This window comes from Tenebrio molitor, chromosome 6 (genome assembly GCF_963966145.1).
Source record: "Tenebrio molitor chromosome 6, icTenMoli1.1, whole genome shotgun sequence".
NCBI lineage: Eukaryota > Metazoa > Arthropoda > Insecta > Coleoptera > Tenebrionidae > Tenebrio > Tenebrio molitor.
Window position 1 is genome coordinate 12,356,339 of NC_091051.1, and position 16,961 is coordinate 12,373,299.

Here is a 16,961-nt window from a genome sequence, read left to right on the forward strand (position 1 = left end):
ACTTCGAGACAGTTTTAGAGATATGTGAGATTTATTGATCAGTATCAAACTTTTAATAAAAAATTTCAAAATTGTCATTCAATTTATGCTATAATAAAAAAATCTAATACTAACTAGATTAATGTATTTATCCAACAACTGCAACAATTGCAAATAAATATAAATGTAACTGAACAGTGAGTTACAGTTATAATTCACACGTGAGTTATGATGACTTATAAACACAAGCGTGACTTATAGACCACTTTACTGGTCTGAAATGAGAACAAAAATTACTCTATAAGTCGCAGGTGTTGGATAAGAGTATTTTTGTTAATTTATCACTGATTCTAAATATAAAAAATAAATAGAAAGTACTTTTAAAATCGGATTAAGATTTACACTTATAATTATTTGAAGAGTTGGACAGGAGTAAAAATAAGGTAGACAGACTCGTTCATGCTCATTTATTATTTACAGAGGGTATCTTTTTACAATCATAGTACCTAAATAATTAAAAATGCTCAAAGGGAAACTTGGCGGATTTGAATTATCTGCGAGGGAGTGGAGAGTGTTCGTAAAATATTCATATTACTGAGGATTTAACCTTCTGTTTATTGGACGGAGAGACACATGTGTTTTACCAAAAAGGGGTAGATGCACCCTGTTAAAAATTTCACAGGTTCTGTGATATCTGTGAGGTACGTTTAAAATGATTTGCGAATTAATTATTGAAAGAGTGTTAAAAAACCTGCACGATAAAACACATGAAGACGTACATGAAAATTTAAACCGAGCTAATTATTATTATTTTTTATAAACAGATTTTACGAGGAATACGAATCCATCCTGAAATTGTTTATTGATTATGTTGGAAAATATAATCTGAGAGTTAGCAACTCCTGAAAAAGTAATTTAATTTAGAAGGTACACCTGCCGGTGAGAAAATGAAACGGTTAATGGCATAATTGGGCGATATATTGCCGAGAAGCTTTTTCCAGATGAGGGATAACTTCGTTAGTAAAATTGATTGTTGGGGTCTTTCGGCGTCTAAATTTCTAAAATTTCCTGTTTTCCTGAACGAATAAGGTTACGTTTAATTTCAAATAATTGGGTTTAACAATCTCGTCGACTAATTTTGATCAGTTCACGACTTTTACGATTTAAAAGGCTAATGCGCTCCGAATTATTGATTTATGCTTGTATTACAGCCGAAAACGTGAACATCTCGACATACTCAAGTTTTCAGCAGAAAATCGTTAAAAATTTAATACTTTGGAATTTATCGGAAAAATTCTCATCTCTTGGGTTTCCTTTATTTGATAGGCCATCGGAGAAGGTTCTCTCAAAGTAATTATTTTAACGAGCAGATTTAAAATTAAACAGGTTAGTTAGAAAAATTGCTCTCTCATTTTTTCATTTGAAACCCTTTATTTTCGGAATAAAATAGTCACAGTGCGTATTTGTCGGAGCATTTTAATTAGACAATTAAGGTAGAGCTTTTTAATTAATCCTTTCAGGCAGGTTTTTGTTTGATTTTAAACTGAACAACGTATTCGGTTTGTCTAAATAAGCAGCAAATTGATTTAAAGATGTGATTCAAGAGAAAACTGTCGCAAGCAATGATCCATGAATTCGCTACAATTTCATTTGTTTGATTGCATCTAAAGCCAGTGTAGCGTGACATGAAAAGGACTGAAGAATCGGTAGAAACCTCCACAATACGGACAAATTCGTTTAAGTTTGTTATTATCGAATTTAAAAATTATCAATTAATTTGATTCAGTCAGGACTCGTTGATAATGTCGCCGGGATAGGTGCAAACAAGTATTCTCGCTTTAACTTTGCTGATAAAGAAAACATGAAAGCTGCGCTTTGTTCAACTTTTCCCTTGTAAGACTCTTTAGGATCCAAAAGAACAGGCTTTGTTAATACAATGTCAGTCCTTAAACAATGATTCGGTTTTTTGTTTTTTCCCTATCTCAAGATTTTTCAGCAGGGTCTGCTAAGCCGGGTCAGTTGTTGTGTTGTTCAATTTCAGCAGGACCTTTTTATCTGTAACATTTAGCCGAACACTAAAATCAATAAAGCAACGCAGCGTATTAACAGCAGATTAATGTTACCGGATTTAATAATTAATTTTCAGACCGGTGGTGAACACCGCCAAGTCCGCGAATCACAAAGGACTGTTGAATAAATAGAAACAATGGCGGTGCATCCAATCGATTAGTGACACCGGTGTCCATGCCCAACGGTAAATTTGAAGAACCTCGCTTGGGTAAGGTAAGATCGGTTGCGTCTTCAGTTGGACTTAATTGGCTAAATCTATGAGATATTTGGTGCAGGACACGACTTGTGTTTACCTTACCTGCTAGGTACTCGATTCCATTAAACTGATCAAGCAGAGCTGGTCGAAATCGAGGGTATGTTTATTTTTCATTTCTATAGAACTAATATTGTTGGATGGGGTAAGTGTTGATACAGTGAAGAGACGAATGATGTTAGTTAAGCCCTCAAACTGTAGTATTGTGTCAGTTTCGTTTGTCGGATTGTAACAAATGCCCGAACATGGCGAGGAGGGCCTTCAGTGTAATTACTCCCATAAATGGTTAAATTAATTAATGAAACTTAGAGTGTGCGTATGAGCAGCTGTATTGTATCCGCTCAGTGCGTTTCCAGACGTTATGGATCGAAATTATGAAACACAGGAGACTAATTGAATAATTACCGAAGAAAAATCGTCAACTTTTATGGGAGGCAGCTTTCCGTGATGCAAGCCTCTTTAATAAATTCCGGGACTATTCGGCATTAATAGCAAACATTCTGCATAACGAGCGGACCGTAAAGATGTAGCTAAATGCAAGAAATTCGCTCGAATATTAAAATTTCACGAGCCATTAGCGGCCATGTGTGTTCCCGCGGGGTTATAAAATACAGTTATATTATAACGGTAAACAGCAGGATCTATAAATAAATGTATTCATTCGTTAAGGTTTACGGTCAACGTCTAAAGTTTTAAAAGCTTTACAGCTCAAGTTCATAACCACGTTAAACTTTTAAGTATGATTGGTGGAAAACGGAATCGGCACAACTTCGACCAAGTTTCGTCCTAAATGCCTGTATTAATTTGAAATTTAAATAATAATGCTTGTTGAAGGGCCTACGACAAGGCAATAAAAAAATCATCAACAACCACTGTTCACAGAGTTTCATTTTATCATAATAATTAATTTGACGTGACGAATTTTGAAACTTGTCGACAGTTTCATGAAACGCTTAAGGGCAACACGGTTATTGATGACAAATAATAATCCGAAATATTTAACGTTCCCTTAATTTATCTAAGTGTTGTAACTTATTTGGTCCACGTAAATTTTATGGTAGTAAGGGATGTTGTCCAGACGACGAATAACATCTTTATTTGATCGTCAACGATTTATTGAGTGTCAAGGTAGCGATACAAGAAATATAAGATGCATAGATCTTGTTAAAATAACTAAATCTTGCATGTGACTACAGTATTTCCGCCCAACAAATTTTAAATGAAGTCAAAACAATTATTAGACGTCAATTTAAGCATGTTGCTAAATTCAAATTCATTTAATTGTACTTGTAAGAAATATTTTTAACATGGGAGATATTATGTATTTTTATCGACATGAATATTGAAAACACAACTCCTTAAATTTGAAATACTCGTAGCTGCGCTTAAAATATATTACCCTTTCTATTTTACTTTCTTGGGCTTTTATCTTCTCCAAATCGGAATATTCAAATTTTCTGGCAAACATTTAAAAAATATTTGTTTGTGTTTTTTTTTCTTTTTGTTGCCGAAGCAACTTGCCTACTATTTTTTAATTTCTAATTTTTATTTAAAATGCTCTTTAACTACTTCTGGAATTTTCGCGTTTTTTCTGGCTAGACAGCCTCAGGACGTCCTCCTACATTATTTCCCACCAGTCAAACCTTGTGCAAATGAAAATTTTCCTTACCCTTTAGTTATACTAAGACTTAGCGCGACCTTGACGCGACCTTGAAACACAACAAGAGAGAAAAAAAGGCATTTGCACAAGGTTTGAATGGTGGGACACGATCTAGGAGGACGCCCTGAGGCTGTCTAGCCAGAAAAAACGCGAAAATTCCAGAAATAGTTAAAGTGAACAATTACCAAAATGCGAAAAAATAGTATTCGAAAGGTGTTAGAAAAATGGTTTTACTAAACTCGTATGGCTATATTCGCTACTCTCGTATTCAACTATAGTCCATGCTCGTTCATTAAAGCATCACTGTGCTAAAGTTGTAGCGAAATGTAATATTAAAAGTTAATTTAGAATATTGTATCTATTCCATGGCAATAAAATGTGTCAGTAATCAATCCTACCTTGTTCAATAAAAAATGCTGAGTGATCAATATTTAATTAATTTTTCATATTATAAAAATGGAAATGATCAGTAGAACATTACATTTGGCACAGCAAAAATTGAAAATCTCCAATAAAACAAGCACAGGATTTAATTATTATCGTATTTTGTACAGCATAAAGTGAACATGGAAAATATCGAAATGGAGACTTGACTTTGATGTTTCTAAATAATTTTTAACAGGAAAAATTTTAGTAGAATTTGCCAGAACATTCTTTGGTCAAGATTATTTTGAAAAATATAATATTATAAGACGCACTGTGATACTCGTTCTGTTGAAACACTCCCCACTGCGCTGAAATGGCAGAGAGAAAAGTTGTTCCTTTTGATGAGTTCTATTACCAGTTAAAATTAATGCACTTATTTCTGTTACACCCTGTATATAATGATGAAATAATTTATTTCTCTACTACTTAATACAAAAATCAGTATCTGTATCTGACGGTATCTACTTCACATTGGGGTTTTGACAAGTGTTTATCCTTGTATTATTGAACATTTATTATTGGACTGAGCAATTTTAATTATTTCATCAGGGGTTTGTAATTTTTGAAACATATTTTGCATTTATAATTTTTTTATTCATAATTATTTATTATTTCAACTGTGCAGTTATTGATTTTACCTAACAAAAGTACATTTAAATACAACTGATGCTGTGTATTTAACTTGTTACCTATCATATTTATTTTTACCCTTTATAGATATTACGGTCCTACACTAGATGATTATGCCATAATTTAATAGATACATTTTGCGCAAGTTAGTTTTTGGTGAGCATATTCTACAAAATCTTGTCATGGTCTGAAATTGCTTAAATAATTCATCAATTTGTAATAATTTTAAGAAACTTTATTAAAGCATTTGATAAGTTTAACAACAATAATACATTTTTTCTTTTAATCTAACTCATACAAATATTGTTTCGTTCATATTTTTTCGGCAAAAATTGCTAATATCCAATTTCACAAACTAAATATAATGTTAAATGTTATTGTATCTGTAAAATTTTACGATCATTTAAAGTATCTTTTATTCTAGTTTTATGTATTTGAGTTTATCAAATAATAAACAGATACTAAATAAATACGCGCTGCTGTAATATTGTAAATTTTATTATGAATTGTTATTATTGCCATTTTACTTTTCTGCATACACAGATATACAAAAGCGCTTGATTAAAATGGAATTAATAATTAAAGAAACCAATCATTTTATATTTTGGTTTCATCGCATTAACGTACAATTTCCTACAAAGAATATTTTTAACACAAACCTTATTATCGAGATGAATTTAATTTAATTGGCTCTAAAGTAAAGTGTTCATTCAGGTGTGATAATTATTTTCTTAAATGACAAAAGTTGTAAACATCAAAGGATTTCTTAACCACTTGTGTGTTTATCTTTTAATGAAAATGTAGTTTTCATTCCTCCATCGCAGACCAATTAGTCATACAATATCAACAGAGACTCTTTGAGCATTATATTATTGGTATCATTTTCACTCGTCAATGGTGGCTGGATGCACACAGACATTTCTGTACTGGATGAAATGAGAACTTCACTAATTTTTAACGTTTTCATTTCATTAATTAAAGTAGTTACTAATGTAGTCTTTTAATTACTTTCAGAGCGAGCAAGGAAGACAACATTAATAAGGTAAGTGCATTCGTCATGGTTTGCGGGCTTTGTGTTTTTTTTGTGTTAATTAGACCTGTGGAAGAAAAACTTGAGACAAAATCCTGAGTATTAATTAATTCTCATTTGTTTAAGAAATATAGTGAGATGGGGATGTATTATTTGTTCGTACTCGGCCGACAACAATTTGAATAAAATTAATTATTCTTACATAAGAATAATATAACAGCAGGTAGAAGCACAGTAATTACCCACGGAGAACACTGCGGAGAAATAATGTACATTTTATAAAGTGCGAGATTAATTTAAAAAAATGTATAAAACAGGCGGTCGGCTAAAGCGAAACCGTTTTATTTAAATTGTTCCGAGTTCCAAAACATTAAACGAAAAGAGAGTCTCGTCTTGCGAAATTTTGACCAGGAAGTGGCAGCAGTTGGACCAATGTTCAGTTCGCTCAGTTCTCTGGACCGAAACTAAAGTTCTTCCTAAGAGCTCCCTCGAAATTTACCTCAAAATAGTTATGAAAGGACTAGCGGTCACCATTCTGGATAGTTGTACGCTCAACTTGTCACATTTGTAAATAATTTCTTAGTTCCACCGTTATCAAATTAAACGGTCGAGTTTGTTATTTGCGAGAGACGTCCACGGGGGCGGCACAACTTTCAGCTACCTGTGGCGTCGCTTTATTTGAGGCAAACGCACCCTTTATATCTTGTACCTTGGCTAAATTCGTTTTAGATCGACTATTGATTTTGAATTTTAAAACCATCTCATCTTGGATAAAACTGTGCCTTTTACGTATCAAGAATTTCAATGTATACAAAGAGATATAGACGTAATTGGAGCACGCAGGAACGATTCGTCCCCCCCGACTTTCACATTTTATTAAATTTTCTACGTTGCCGTGACCCATTTCCTATTGGTTATGGTTAGATGTGATGTTTAGCAGGAAATTAAAGAGATGAATAAAACATCTAAGATGCTATATTCGAACGGCACGGCAGCGGTAAGGCAGCTTTGCCAAGGCTTTGTCTTAATAATTTCATTTAACTCGAGAAAATTGGATATTGACTTTCACCATATTGGAATTCAGTGTTGATTACAACAAAAACAACGAATGGACATTAAAGACAATTCTGTTCCAGATTTTACAGTTATTTTCTCGATAGTGTTACCATTCTATAAAATAAATCCGACAACTTTCCTCCAGTTACAAATAAAGTTAGAGAACAATGGAAAATGGTGGATGCACCGGGAGTAGTTTTGTTTTATTTTGCAAACTACTGTTGACTTGTTTTTTTTTTCTAGTTAATTACAGTTTTGAATTTACCTACAACAGTAATCTAGAAAGATAAATGACATAACTCAGATTACTTTGAGCTTTAGAGGACAAAAGCGTTTCCGTGCTTCATTGCCGAACATGCCATACAAATATCTCTCAACTATTTACATGTATTGCTTATTTTTTCTCCCAGTAACAATAATCAGTCAAATTTTTTAACAATTTTTTAACACTTTAATCTGATTGATATACCTAGTTAATCGGCAAATAAGAATAGTAAATATATTTACCGTTATCAGATTTATTCTATCAAATTTAATTAGATTTTAATTGAATAAATTTACAAATTAACTAGCGGTGGTATTATATCTCTTATAATTATTCATAACGATGACGTTGTTAAAAATCCTGTAAATCATTTGCATATTGTAATTTTAAAAGAGGGATTTTATCCATGTTACTGCATCGCTCCAGCTTGACGTAAATAGATAATGACGAAAAATCAATAAAATGTTACAAAATTAGAAGATAAATGAATCGAGTTCAATTTTTAGTGCCGGTATACTTCGATGGCCTAATTAAAAAAAGTAACAAATCGTATTACATAGTTTGTTTCTATTTTGTTGCAAGCGTGGGTTTACTGAAAAAACTGAAAATTTTACAAACGGAAGCAAGAAAGGAGCTGTCATTCATCCTCTTGACCTAACTCAAAAGCCCACATTTTGAATGTTTAAACGAGGGAAAACATTCCATTTAAAATTTAATCTAGAACCTGTATAACGATAAAAACGCCACTCAATAGACTAAAGGAAAGTGCAGCTTTTTCCGTAAAAGTGTTTCAGAGAAAATGTGTTTCTGACAAACTTGGAGGGGTGTTTGTGTCGCCGGTGGTTTAATTTTAATTTTAAAAACAGAAGATTGTGACGATAAGAGTTGCAAGATGATATGAAATATTTCAAGATAAGTACATAATTAGAAACTCTATTCCCATTCAGTCAGAATTTCTATCATAAACGATCGGGAGAGTAAAGCCATTGGGGCAATCTCTCCGGGAGAGGAAAGAGAGTTAACGACTTCTTACATTCCTGCTGTTTGCCTTATTCAAATTAAGTTTATACAGCTCCGAAGCCAGGAGGAGTTATCTTGGCGGAACAATGACTGCCCATACAGACAAATAAGGTTTTATTGCGATTATTTTATTACAACATTTTCTTTAGGTTTAAATGTAAATTTATTCATCACGTTATCAGATATTCTCTTGAACAAACCAGATTTCGTTTGAGATTCCTGAAACACCCTATCCCTAATAATAATCAAGTTTGTATTATTACATCTAAAGCAAATATTTATCGCGTTATACTCTTGTTTGTGGCAGATTTGCTCACAAGGTAATAAATTCAGCGTCTCTTTTCTGAATCGGAAAGAAATTTACGTCGCTGCTTGTTTAAAAAAAAATTACAAACGAATTGTTTAACACACAAATCGCCTTGTCTGTGTAATTGAGTAGATCATACCACCCTTAACTCGCCCCTAGAGCCAAACGTGATAGACTTTCTAAGTTTAAATTGAATAATCCCCAACTGCAATTCTGATAACCATCCTTTCCTTGCAAACTAAATAAACCCTTCCCTCACACATACAACTGGGGTAGCTCCTGAACTACTGGTTAATTTTTAACAGAATCAGATGTCGCTTTAATTCTTTCTAAATTGGATAATAATAAACTTCAGCAGGTTCAGTTTTAAAGTTGTAAGAAAATAAGTTGTTTCACTGTGTAAATCATTTAGATAGGCCTCAAACCTCAGTTTAGCCGAAAACAAGACCAACTTTATTTTATTAAATGAAACGCTGATGTCTGGAATTTACCGTGTTTAAGTTACTTCAGAATTTTTTTGACAATATAAGCTGGTTCGAATAATGATTACATTTTAGGTTATATAACTTTTGTAGTTTAAAAAGTTCCCGAACTTAAGCTGGGCTCACCTTTCACAAACTAACGGGTATTTTTTTTTAAATCTGGCGTCGAACTAAGTTGGCGTTGGCACCACCGGATTACTATAGTCCAATTTTTACCCTTTTGCGATGACGTCATTATCTAGTAACTTTACGTATGTTTGAGCTAGGATCAGAAACAAATTTGAATTGATCATAAATAAAATCAAATTGTTGACAATTGCTTCGAAAGGTTATGCTTGTAATCAATGTAATAAGTGAAAGAAATTAAAAATTGTCAAATTGACAGGAGCATAAAATAACCTCAAAGTGACCATCAATAAATAAACGTGCCTTTTTTTTTGTTTTTTTCTGTTTCTGTCGTTTCAATAAAGAGAAAGCGAGGAAGGAAATCGTGACGTCACCTCAAAAAGGTAAAAATTGGACCATACTCTGATCAGTTGTTTAAATCTAACCTCACTTTTTGCGTTTTTTAATATGCAATTTGAAAAATCAGTGTTTTCAAGACGAGTGGTTCATTCACAATCAACTTTTCAACGCCAAGTTCGATGCCAAATTTCCAAAAACACTCTTTATACGTTAGTAGGGGTAAAGTACCCGTGATGTTTTTAATATGTACTAAACTTCTTTCTGACATACCACCTATAAAGCAGATGATATTTTATCACTGCAAACTTTTAATAAGGGCGACGATCTTACATTTTTTAGGAATTAATATTCAGTCAAAGCGTCTTTATTTTAATAAGCTTCAAAATTCCTTTGCTTCATCATATTTTTTTGCGATTGAAGTTGCAATACTTTTGTTAATAAACGATTTCGTGCGTAGTTAATAATTAATGAAATGTGCATTAGCGGCAGAGAGGTGCATTAATTAATATTATGTCAATCCGACTGGCCGACCAATATGCCACCGATTAAATTTAATATTACTGCATGCGTGAAGAGCATGTTACCTATTTTTGTCCCTTGATTGGATACAGCAGTCACGTTCGCTTATTATTTTTGGTGAACAACGTTACAAACATGAATCGCGAGATCAGGTCTTTTGAAAATGTACTTTCTGTTGTACAAAAGCAGAAAAAAAAATGTACACGGTCCTAAAGTAATATTTTCGTTCGATGTACAGTATTTAATTATCGCAGATGGATGGGGATGTTTTGTTTTTTTAAGTACAGTGAAGAACATGTCATACAGGATAATAATGTTTCTTTTAAAATAAAATGATCAACATAAGTAAATGTAATATATTAAATGGGATTATAAGAACCTTCTGAACAAACTCGACCTATTCAAACGATGAAAAGCAACAGTTAGTTATTAGACTGTGAAGATCGTGCGTTGCGCGGTCGACGTGACGCACAAAAAGCTTGGAGTTGCACAGTCTAATTACCTTGCCACACAGTCAACAATACAAATACACGTTCTCCTTGTAAACGAGCTTATTCACTAATTTTCTGTGCGCATGTTACAGGTATATTGATTCTGCGCCGTTTTACAGATAAATTTGCTGATCTCACGCACTACCAGCCCCTCTCTCTCTCTTTTTCCCAGATGGGTTCGGTGATGGGGAGCAAAATGGGACGTTGTCCGAACCAATAAGTTTTAATCCGGAAAGCGGCAAATTAATTTCTATTATTAAAAAGTTCCTAATGGATCAGGTTGCAAAGGAGGAATCACTAGCGGATATTTTTTTAAGACTTATTTACTTTGCATCTGAGGCTTAGCACTAAGAGCTTGATCGATGGGATTTGCAAAGCCGGCTTCTGACTAACGAAAAGTTACAACTTTCACAATTCAATTAAACTCGAATCAATTCGGATGGCTCATGTTAATCATGCAAAGACCTTGCCAAGTCAGGATGTTTAATATTGCACGTTTCAAAGTCTTTCCATATTCTGTCTTCATTAGTTACTGCTCCAGTTGTACTTTCAACAAATCCCGAGAGTGGTACCGCTGGATATACACTCGACAGGCTCGAACAAGATTTTTTCATCTCGTTCGAGGATCACGTCTGCTAAATTAAACGAATCATCAAGTTCAAGAGAATGGTCAAATATCAATATTTTCAAAGTGAAAGATTTCAATGAAGCTTTCGGAGCTCTGATTCGAATTATTTGTCTTTTTGAATAGAATGTCTCGCCTTCTATATTATAAAAGCTTTCGCTCTTAAGTAAATTGCAAATGTTACATTTTAAGACAAATATTCTTACTTCCCTATAAGAAATCCCAGAAGATTTCTTTATGTCTGGTCTTGGTAAATTTTCAAATATTATATCGATCCCCTTTTGCCTTGAACCGTCTTTGTCTGGTTTAATTTATTATTGAAACTCTTGTGGTGCACAAATTTTGCTAATATATTAAAAATTCTGTAGAATCATTAATTAACTTGGGATTACTTAATCTCATAATCCTAATTAATTAATTAAATTAGTTGCAAAGTTTTCGAGATAAAGTTCTATTCTGAAAAGAATTACGTGTCGTCTGATGCATTTTTAATTTCATTAGATCAAGCTGCGCCCTCTATTGAATTGTCACGCTCAATTTCATTCCATTTGACATTTTGAAATATCAGTCGGTTGTATGAATTCAGATCTATTCAGAAGAGGAGTATCGTTGTCATAGAAAATAAACCCCGTAGCAAATCAGAGCTTTGTAAACTCCAAGCTAAATAAAACTTGAGCGAATAAATTACCTAGATGCTAAAGGAGCCAAGGGAAATGTTTAGTGTTTAGAAAGTGCATTAAATGTACATATTACGTACGCCTACACAATTTACCGGTGATGTTATTTTTGGAACGAATTCAACTTTGATATTCGCCCTGATGTGGAGAAAATCCAGTTTGCGTTATTGGAAAATTAAATCTGACTCAACATTTAGCATTTACTAACTAATTTAGATGCACATTTATTGCAGTAAACCGGAATGATGAAATACATATGAAATACATATTTAGACAGGTTTTCAAAAGTGATACTCTGTTATAACTTTTGTTTTGTTACGATTTGAAGAAATTTATTACTATAGCCGGAACCTTATAGATGTGGATTGGGAACTTGTCGTTAAGTTGGCACTACCCGGAAAAATAACTACGCGCTTAGAAGGTATTTCGAATTTATGACAGATTTCTCACTGCGACCTTGAGTTTTACAATCCACATCTAAAACATTTTAATAATAAGTAGATTTAACAGGGTACCATTCTAATCGTCTCACTTTGAGGTGGTTAATTATGTTTATCTTCGGTCCAAATAAAATATTTAATTAGTGAAAAAAAAAGACTAAATGTTTTCATAAATACATAATAAAGTAGTAGGAATGTGTGTGCTTTACAATCGCTCTAATTCGAATTAGAATGTTGACCACAAACAGGTTTAACGCATTTATTATTAATGGTCGTGTTAGTTATTTCAAATTGTTACTGACGAAAAGCAAAATAACCATTATTTTATCTGATACAAATATTATGTAATGTTGAAGTCAATGCAACTTTACTGCCTCTAATTTTCAAAGATTTGTATAATTCAATAAACCTCGGACCCAATCTGTCAGCCTTCGTCAACTACCTCATTACATCTTGTTTCCAAATGTGCATAGAATTAAAATTTCGGCACAACGTTTTATTTGATTTTAAATTATCTCGAAAAATAGTTTCAGTGATATTTGGTTGGAAGTTGACGTTCCATTGAAGAGGATCGTATAGTATTTCCTGAGAAGGTGAAGAGGCTTATAACAGCCAGTTTAGTATCTACTCGTGATAAACTGACAGGATATAATTTCAGCTCGTCTGATACGCGACTTATGTTAACAAGTTCAGAGCTTGTTTCTCATATCGATTGTTCTTTTAAATTTATTCTCAAAGTTGGCGTTGAAGAGTCGATTGTGAACGCACCACTCGTCAGTCTGTAGTGTAAGGGCTGTATGACAGGATGCTAAATTTTGTAGAAAATTTGTTATAAAATGAGAGAGACTCTCGATCAGGACCAATGAACGATCAGGATCATAGTCTGTCTTTGTCATTTTTACAGAATTTTCTGTGAAATTTAGTATCGTGTCACGCTAGCTTAAAAACAAAAACAACGCAAAAAGTGAGGTTAGATTTAAACAGCTGATCCGTGATAATCTGTGGTGCGTTCACGATCGATATAAACTGCATGCTAAAATGTTTTTTTCTACAACTATGTATTAAATATTTAGTCTAAATATCTCCCGTTCAAGACATTCCCCTGGAATCGAAACAGCGGTGCTCATTATTATTTGTCTTTGACTGTTCAATATTTGAATTTAAAAAAACTAAGATGAAATATGAATGTGAATGTATTTTTAGTTTGACACTGAAAAAGTGTCTCCGTGATTCATCGACAACACCTGAACTGCAACGTGAAGACAGCAGACAATAGAGGGCGTGCTGTTATTTGACACGAGCGCTCTTTGTAATTTGAAATAGTTTCCAATTCTTGTGTTATTTTAAACTTTTTTGTGCTGTCACGGCATCTTTTGGTAATAAGGCGTGACAAATTAGCGTAAATTAAAATTTAATTAGGTAACTTTTAAGCAAAATCCTACAAAGAGAATGACTACTAAAAAATTGAACATGGTTTATGTGCAACCCTTTTTACGGTTAATTTGCGCAGACAGTAAGTTTTAGTGTAATTTTATGTGAAAAGTTCGGAAAAGCAGAGCGTTTTCTGTTTTTTTTTCCTTGTCGCCGTCTGAATTCCCATTTCGTAGCAGTATGCAAGCTGCGATTTTTTTCTTAATAAAATTCAGTCCACGATCGCGTCCGGAGGCTGCCAACACCACCAGGGCTTAGTTCCATCAAAACAATCCGATAAACCCTTCCTCACATCCGTTTTGTCAGGGCGCGTTAAAAATTGAAGCAAACTTTTCAGGTCAAGCAGCTGACCCTTTTAACGTAAATTAATAAATTACAAAATGAAAATCCGGATCAGCCGCTGCTCTGGTTATCTTCTGCAAATCCCGTTGAACGAATGAGTAATCCGGCAGAAACATGTGTGTTGTGTGCCAGTCGGTACATTACAAATAGTTCAATCCCAGTCGACAATTATCTGTGACAAATCGCGAGATACACAGAACGAACGACAACCGAAACGGGTCGAGCGAACGCCGCCTCCGCAACCACGCCGCCTTCCTTCAACTCGCACCCGCCGCCATCTATCAACGTCACTATTTGTCGGAACTATCATACCGCAAAATGATGTATTATCCCTTGTGTTAAGTAATACATTGCCGTCCATAAGATGGGCACACGCCTCCTTTCAAGACAAATTTTAATCAACGTTTCAGCTTTTGGTTACGAGAGTCGAAAGCTCCCGGACTTGTACAGAACTGCTGCTGAGGACAGACAATTTACTCGTTATCTCAGATTCCACAAAAAAGATAATTTAACGTCGCCATAATTAAATGCCGAAACAATCTTAAAAATAATAATGCTTTCCAAAATATACGTGATGACAAATCTTATTAAGCTTAAGCCACGTCCACAGCGGCGTCCGACAATATTTTTTACCAGTGTATACGAATTCGCAGGTCCAAATCTGCTTAAATCAATGTTTGTTGGCGACTGACACCTGATATCGACAAACATTTGCATGTTCAATTATATCGGCCCGGTAATATACTGTAGTATCTACTGAACCATTAGTGTAATTAATTTTGAACTGTGTACCAAAGTTTTTCGTGAAAATACATTTTTGGTGCAATAATTACATTGCTCAATGGGTCAAGTTGCAATTTAGCGGTCAGAGTTTAATTAATAACTAATAATTTCGATTTACGTGTATTGAATTAAATATTTAGCTTTCAGGATTTTACATGATGCATGATCCAGTTACAGTCTGTGATGACTTAATTACCGTTAAAATTTTTTTTTTTGTGGAAAATGATTAAAAGTTGCTGTGTTGGGTTCGAAAACAACGTTTTTCTGATTGAAACAAGAAAAAACTGCTTTCGCCACGAGAATTCGAGCTTTAATCACGAGAAGCTCCGACAATTGCAAAAGAAATTCGAAACTGGTAAGGACCGCATAGAAAAAGATTCTCCAATTTCTCTGGAATTAATTTTAATAGTCAAAGCTCACATATAAAATAATGTGGCAAAATTTGGTTTGGATTGTCGACTCTGTTTCTATTTTACGTTCTGTAGTCACCTGCAGACTTTTCGCGTTTATTACACGTTTTTATTTTTCCTCACGTTTCAAACATTTCCTGTTCTTGTGCCAAATGTGACCCTCGCAAGTTGCACAATAACGTATCTCTTCTGACTTCCGGTTGTTGTAGTGGAAAATCGTAGTAGTAGCAGTAGATCGTAGTAATTATATGAGATAAGAATAATTTTGTAGCTTTCGAGATTCAAAACACTTGAAAAACCGCCGGTGTTTGAAATGTGAGACTCTGAGCATAGATATTGATCTCTTTCGTTCTTGAAACAATGAAAATTTCTGTCTCATTCATCACATACATTTCATTTTGGTTTGTTCGTTTATCGTGTAACACAAAGGCATACAAAGTGTGTATCTTCTGTGACCGAAATGGCTCTTTTGAAGTAAACGAGTTGAATTAAAAATTTAAAAGTTCATCAACAACTTTTACAAGATATATCTTTTGGGATATCAAAGTTGAATTAGCCAAAATAAAGAAAATAATCTGAGAGTAACAGATCTCTCGTCCCATGAGACTGTTGAAGCAAGTACTTCATGAATAATTGATGGATTGTTTAATTGACAAATTATAGTGAGTCTACCGCCTCCTGTAATTTAATTGAACTATGGTATCAGTTAAGTGAGACAAGAGAAACTTTATACAAATTTAATTATTTAATGGCTTTGTTTAAGCTGCGATCTGCCCCACTTTATGAAATTATCGATAAAATGATTACGTATTTGTTGTAAAAAGTTTGCAGTTCCGCAATGAATTTTTCTGAAATGCTAGTCTCATTTCAGGAATTATTGATAAGTTCGGAGCAATTAGCTGATGAACTGTACAAGGTGTTGCTGTTCAGAGCACTGTTGAAATTTAAGTAATGAAATTAATTTCACCTGTTACACACGTTGTTAAAGCAAATAGAAATTTAAAAATATATCTGGATTCTATATGATAATTAATCTCCATTCCTGCGTTAAATTTACAGTCACTGACGTTATTGTATGTAAGCTAATCAAATCAACAAGTACAAAGCTCATTACGATTTTAATCGAGCAAAACTGAAACAGACGGAAATGTAATACAAGTACGTGGAGGGTTGGTACAAAAAGGAGTCCATTCTATACAATTCATGTTTCACGTTTCATGTAATCCTGTAAAGTTCACTTTGCATAAAACCTTGTTAGGTATTTAAAAATATTTTTTAAATAATTAATTTATTATGTATTATTGTGTGTTATTTACTAATACAAAAGGTAATGAGGTACTAAATTTGTTTTTCAGGTTATGTCAGATGTTCAATTTCTTGTGCCTGTGGGAGGTACAACTCGACTGTATGAAAATGAAAATAATTCAAGCGAATCTAAATTGATTTGTGGTAAAAGTAGATATAATTGTTGTCTCAAATAATGACATTAGATCATGCATTAATGAGATAAGGAGCTTACGTACGATGGCAACCAATGCCAGGACGACGTCTTTTTTTTGAGATAATAAACTAAATGAGAGGACCTTGATCTTATTTGTAA

General features: G+C 33.5%; 1 protein-coding gene across 2 annotated transcripts in view; it reads left to right on the plus strand.

Annotated features, from left to right (window-relative positions):
* The window catches only part of rsh (radish), a 148,596-nt gene that overhangs the window by 17,944 nt on the left and 113,691 nt on the right, over positions 1 to 16,961 (plus strand). For both annotated transcript variants that reach the window (XM_069050794.1, XM_069050790.1), the window contains exon 2: positions 6,033 to 6,060. The gene's annotated coding sequence lies outside the window, so the exon portion shown is untranslated. The remainder of the gene's footprint in view (positions 1 to 6,032; positions 6,061 to 16,961) is intronic.